At 38.5% G+C, this 5,660-nt stretch overlaps 1 long non-coding RNA gene across 1 annotated transcript in view; it reads right to left on the bottom strand.

Moving 5' to 3' along the window:
* The window catches only part of LOC107833212 (uncharacterized), a 25,494-nt gene extending 21,031 nt beyond the window's left edge, over positions 1 to 4,463 (bottom strand). Inside the window, exon 1 of the long non-coding RNA XR_001658925.1 lies at positions 4,329 to 4,463. This is a non-coding gene — a long non-coding RNA (uncharacterized LOC107833212). The remainder of the gene's footprint in view (positions 1 to 4,328) is intronic.
* Positions 4,464 to 5,660: the final 1,197 nt, after the last annotated feature.

Below are 5,660 nucleotides of genomic sequence, written 5' to 3'. Positions count from 1 at the left end.
ATGTTTGCCAAAATTAAAGACTCAAAATTAGTCGTGGACCAATGTGTTAAAAAAGAACCAAAATTAGTAAATTTCAACCTAAAACTGAAAATTTCTGGCTAAACTTTTAAATTTTCTAGAAGAATTGTTGAAAAAGATGTCAACATTTGATATTCAGAAATTACCATGTGTTAATCTAAAATTTAGATTTTTTTTTCTCCCAAATTTCCTTGATTTTTCAAGAAAATTTCTGATTTTACTCTCAGATTTTCTGTGTTTTCTGGCAGAAATTGACGACTTCTCACTACTTTAATTTTGATTGTTTGCTGTATTAAAACAGATGCCTAGTTTTGGTCTTAATTGACTAAATTTATTTTCAGTAATAAGAGCAGGATTTGGGTCATTTTGGGTGCGTTCGCACTGCAGCCTTAAGTGACTCAATTCTGATTTTTTGGCAATTCGGATTTTTTTGCCGGGGCAGTTCACACTGCCAGTAAATGCGACCTGCATGTGTTCTGCAGTGTAAACGGGCAAACGACCTGAAAGTGTCCCGTATGCGCAGTAGAGGGCGCAATAGCGTCAGCGTTCTCAGTGTTCTGCCAACCGCCATAAAAAGAAGAAGAAGTGCTCAGTGTTTGCGGAAGTAAACATGGAGGCTAACGGTGGAGCTTAGCTTACATATCAGAAGTTGTTGTCCGGCCGGAGCAGCATATTAACAACTTAATCTTCATATAATCCGTCATGGTTGTTGTTTTTCTTCCCACTTGCACTTATCAGGACGCAGAAGAGTGAGATTTGTTGAGAATCAGTGACGTTCAGTTCGGATGAAGGCGACCTGGACGTTAGGTCGCATTTGAATCGGATACGTATCGGATATGGATCACATTCGGAAAAGAATCCGACCTGTGCTGTTCACACTGCCATAAAAAGATCAGATACAGGTCGCATTACGTCAAAAAATCGGAATTGAGTCACTTCAGGCTGCAGTGTGAACGTTTCAAAATGTTTGCTATATTTAGTTTAATAAAGAATAAAAGCTGATCTGGATGCAGCAGAGTCAGCTTTTCAGTAAAAGTCTCTGGTTTTACCTTTTGTTAAAACTTGGTTATAAAGACACAAATACTTTGTGTGTATTTTACATTTTTCTGTGTAAGAAAATTATGTTGTTGACAATTTTGACCCTGGTTACAAATTAAAAGTCTCCACCTGCATCTATGAGCCAAATTTGGATTATTTTTGATTTGCAGTTGGGAGGGCCACAAAAAATCATTCCAAGGGCCACAAATGACCCTGAACCACATGTTGGACATCCCTGACCAGTGAAATAAACTAATGGAACAAGCACATGTTCATCTACACTCTGTTTCCTTAAAACAAGCTCCTATTGCCTTGATGAAAAGTTACTTATAGGTTGTCTTATTTGTACCTTAAACTGGACTAAAAATACTTGGTCCTATTTTGTGTTTTTGCAGTGTGAGCCACGCCTCGCTGTATTAGATCTTCAATTTCAAGGCCAGATGTAGCCGTAATATATTTTACGAGGGGCAGCGTCCAGACAAATCTTTTCCTCTCGTCCATTCATTAAGACGCTCATCAGCTGGTTCTGTTTGTTCCCCGGTCCATTTGGAGATAAGCCTTGTTTTGGACTTCTTTGATAGATGGCCAAACAGTTTAATCAGTTTTCATCAAACATGCTAATGCACATGCTTGTGTGTGTGTGTGTGTGTGTGTGTGTATGTGTGCGTGTGTGTGTGTGTGGGTGTGCAGGAAAACACTGGAATCATATTACAGGGCAGCTGCTTGAAACCAGATCAAGAGACTTGATCGACTCTCCACAACAATCTTATTGCTTGCTGACCACGCTGTGAATTCAATAAAACAGCGCTGAGCGCTCTTAACAGACACTTACCAGTCTCTTCTGATGCAATGAAGTGTGGTTGTTAGTCATGCTGTGCAAGCTGTGTTGATGCTTAGCCTGTCAGCAGCTGAAGACGTCTGTAGTGCAGATTTCATGAAGGTTTTTATGGCTAAAAAACTTAAATATTCACAATTTGTTCTGATGGATCATGAAGATGAAGACTGAGCTTTGAAACAAACTGAACAGGGAAATTACTGAAAACTACATTTAAGTTCTGGATGTTCATTTTCTGATCAAATGTTTATGACTATTGGCATGCGGTTGGCATAACTGCTAATGCGCTAATAGTGTAGCTAATGTTTTGTTTAGCGGTTTTGCTATCTTTGAAAGCCATTTAGTGCATTTAGCTTCCCCAAAATTAATATTTCTGGACAAATTCTATTGTGCTAATTTACTTAGCTGTTCTGGAAACAGTAATTTTTGTTTAGCGCCTTAGTGCTTTTGCTAACTTTGAAAACATTTAGCCTGCTTCGCCTTCCCTAAATAATTTTTCCAGATAAATTCTATAGCGCTAATTTACTTAGCTGTTTTGTAAACAACTAAGTAAACAACTAAGTAATTTTTTGTTTAGCGCTTTAGAGATTTTGCTAATATTCAGCTCACTAGCTTCCCCTGTATTAATTTTTCCTAAAGTGCTAATTTACTTGCCTGTTTTGTAAACGTCCAGTTGAATAGAGTTTTGGTTATGGACATTTAAGAATTTGTCAAATAGTAAGACGTTAATATTTATGCTCTTATTTTGAAGAGTGTGAGTTCCATTTCCTCTTCTCACTTTCTCTTTCTTCTCTCCTCCCCCTCAATAACTTTATTTAAAATAACAAATATGAACAAAAAACAAACATGAACAGTAGAAAACAAGACACTATAATATTTAAGGAGATTACTGAACATGAATGTCAAAATAAGGGTTGCAGTCTTTCAATGGCAGACACAATTTGAACTGAAGTTAGTGCTTTAGCATTAGCTTCCAGTAATTATATGTTAATTTACAATTAGTGTTTTAGAGTTAGCACAGCTAACATTCTAGCCCTCTGTGGCCTTCACTGCTATTAGCCTTAAAAAGTAAAAGTCGCGTTACATGTTATTTTCTGTCAGGCGTTTGCACTGTACCGATTCCCAGCTGAGGGAAAAAAGGCTTTATGTTTTTCTTTTACTGTGGCAGGATTGTTGAGCTGTACAAGAATTGTCCCATCCCTGAAGAGGCTGACGCAATAAAGCAGTTATTTTAAGTTTCTTTAAAGATACTGAGGGTTATGTAACAAAAAAGTTAAATGCTAGGCCCAAAGACATTTCACTTGCTTGAGGATCTGTGGAGGCAGATCCTTGAAAATTATAGATTATAGCACTTAGTTATGCCGTCTGGAGCACAATAACCATAAAGAGTGTGACTGAGAAAAGCAAGAGCAAAAGTATATACCTTCAACAATCCAGTTTCCCCGTGCGTCACAAAAATGCTGCTTTAAACTGCAAAGGAAAAAGTCATATTGTACGGTCCTGCTGGCTTCAGTGAGAGATCCAACTGGAGTCCTAATGTGTGCAATGAAGACTCGATCTTTAAGGAGCACAACACTCACTTTCTCTACTTCTTCAAGGAGAATAGGATCCTTATTCCCATCATTTGAAGATGTTTTCATACCTGATAGTCCAGTAAATTTGGTTTGATTTCAACAAATTGCAACATTTGTTGCATTTTCAGATGCTACGGTTCTCCTTCAACCTGTTCCCCTCCTGGCCTGTAGGGGCGCTGCACCAAGAACCACTGAAGGAAACGACACAAAAACCTCTGGAAATAAAACACAGAGCAAAACTTCATATTTTTATGAAATGTAAACAAAAATGGAGTAGCGTCAGATCTTAGTGGTTGTAAGATTTCCCTTTTGTCTTTGGTGAAAGCTGTCAGGAAAGCCATTTTACACGCTAGTTAGTGTGTTTGTTTTGATTGTATTTACCCAGAATACCCTGCATTGTAGTCCACCTCCAGGTTTTGGAGCAGTTTCTGGTCCACTTGGTGTTCACATATGCATTCGAACCAAACCAGAATTCATTTCAACTGAACCGAGGGTTTTAGGCGGACAAGACTTTGTGTTTTACAAGTTTGATTCACACACTTCCCCAAATGAACCACACTTTCTAGGCAATCAAACTGGAGTTCAATTAAATCTCACTAAAACTATTTAGAGATGGCAGTGAAAGTCATACACAGGTGGAAATGAGTTCCAGGTCACAGATGTCCTTCATCAGGCTGTTTTCACCGCAACATCACTCCCATCTACTGGAAACTCTTGTATCAATTAGTATGTCTTTTAAGAGGATTGAATATGCAAAATTCACTTTTTGCTTGTTTTGTATCAACTGTTTCTTTTTTTGATGTCTGGAAAATGAGGCATTACAGAAACCTCGACAGGCATGATGTTTTTATCTGGCCACCAACCTGAGTTCCAGCACCTTTGGTCAGCTGCTTTTACCGCTGTATATGCTGTACAATGGCTGCTGGAAAAAAACAAGAAGTGTTTTGTTGTTGACTTACCATCCAGAAACCAGTAGCTGCATTCTTGTTTGGTTTTGCGGGGGGTTCCCTTTTTCTTTTTCAAGGTTGCCGGTTTTTTTATTTGCCCTTTTTTTTGAGGCCTTTTTCTTTTGGTTTTAATTTTTGCTTTGGGGGGCTTGGCCCCTTCTTTTTTTTGGATTTAAAGTGACAGGACGTCCTAAAACAGCTCAAAATAGGCAGAGCTGAGCAGACTAAAATCTCATTATCTAAGAATGATTTTGAGCAGAAAATGTGATGAATATGTTAAGTTTCACCCATAGATTTATAATAACGTGTTTAAGGAAGCGTAACAGGTCACCTTTAAACCACATTTTAAAGGTTTTGACCAAAACGGCGAAGCTGCTCTCTTCTGAACCATATTCATATAATAGTTTTTATACTCTTTATTTTATCTCTTTGCTTCTTTTTGAGGCAAATGCAAATACTTGTGAATTTTTCTCTAATTTCAGAGTGTTGTTCAGGAGTGAGTGCCAATTTAAAACTCAGGCAAGCGTCTAATCTTCCTGGATGACTTCCTCATGGATAAATTAGTCAGACGGCGGCTATTATCTTCACAACCGTGCCACTCAGTGCCTCTGGTTTAAATAGGAAATTATACCTTATACTTTTCTTTTGAATTTTTAACTAAGCTAAAGTGCTGGGTAAGTAACACAATCATTTGAGTGTCTTTTGATGTCAACCATGCATTCGCCTGCTGATCGTTTCCCTCTGGCCTTTTCCTCGCTGTCAAACAGCACACACAGGTCTTTGATGGGAGAAACCAGCAGCCATTTAAATGCCACGGAGCAAACCGGGAGCAGGACAGAGTCATTTTTTTATATATGGTCTGAGTTGCCTTTGAATTTATGATTTCTACATCTACACTGCAAAAACACAAAATCTTACCAAGTATTTTTGTCTAGTTTCTAGTGCAAATATGTTAGTTCGCTTGGAATAAGACAAAACTAACTTACAAGTAACTTTTCAGCAAAAAATAGGAGCTTGTTTTAAGTCAATAATTCCTTAATATTCATGAAGAAGTTACTGATTCCACTGGCAGATTATTTCACTTACAACATGTTGAGTCACATTGTAAGGGCGCTGCACCATTACCCAGCAACCCCAGCTAACCCCAGCCCGTTACCTAGCAACCCCAGCCAACCCCAGCCCGTTACCTAGCGACTCCAGCCCGTTACCTAGCAACCCCAGCCAACCCCAGCCCGTTACCTAGCGACT

The sequence above is a fragment of the Poecilia formosa genome, unplaced genomic scaffold (genome assembly GCF_000485575.1).
Source record: "Poecilia formosa unplaced genomic scaffold, Poecilia_formosa-5.1.2 Scaffold345, whole genome shotgun sequence".
Taxonomy (NCBI): Eukaryota; Metazoa; Chordata; class Actinopteri; order Cyprinodontiformes; family Poeciliidae; genus Poecilia; species Poecilia formosa.
Note: the sequence above shows the minus strand (reverse complement) of the source record. Positions and strands in the feature narration are given on the sequence as shown.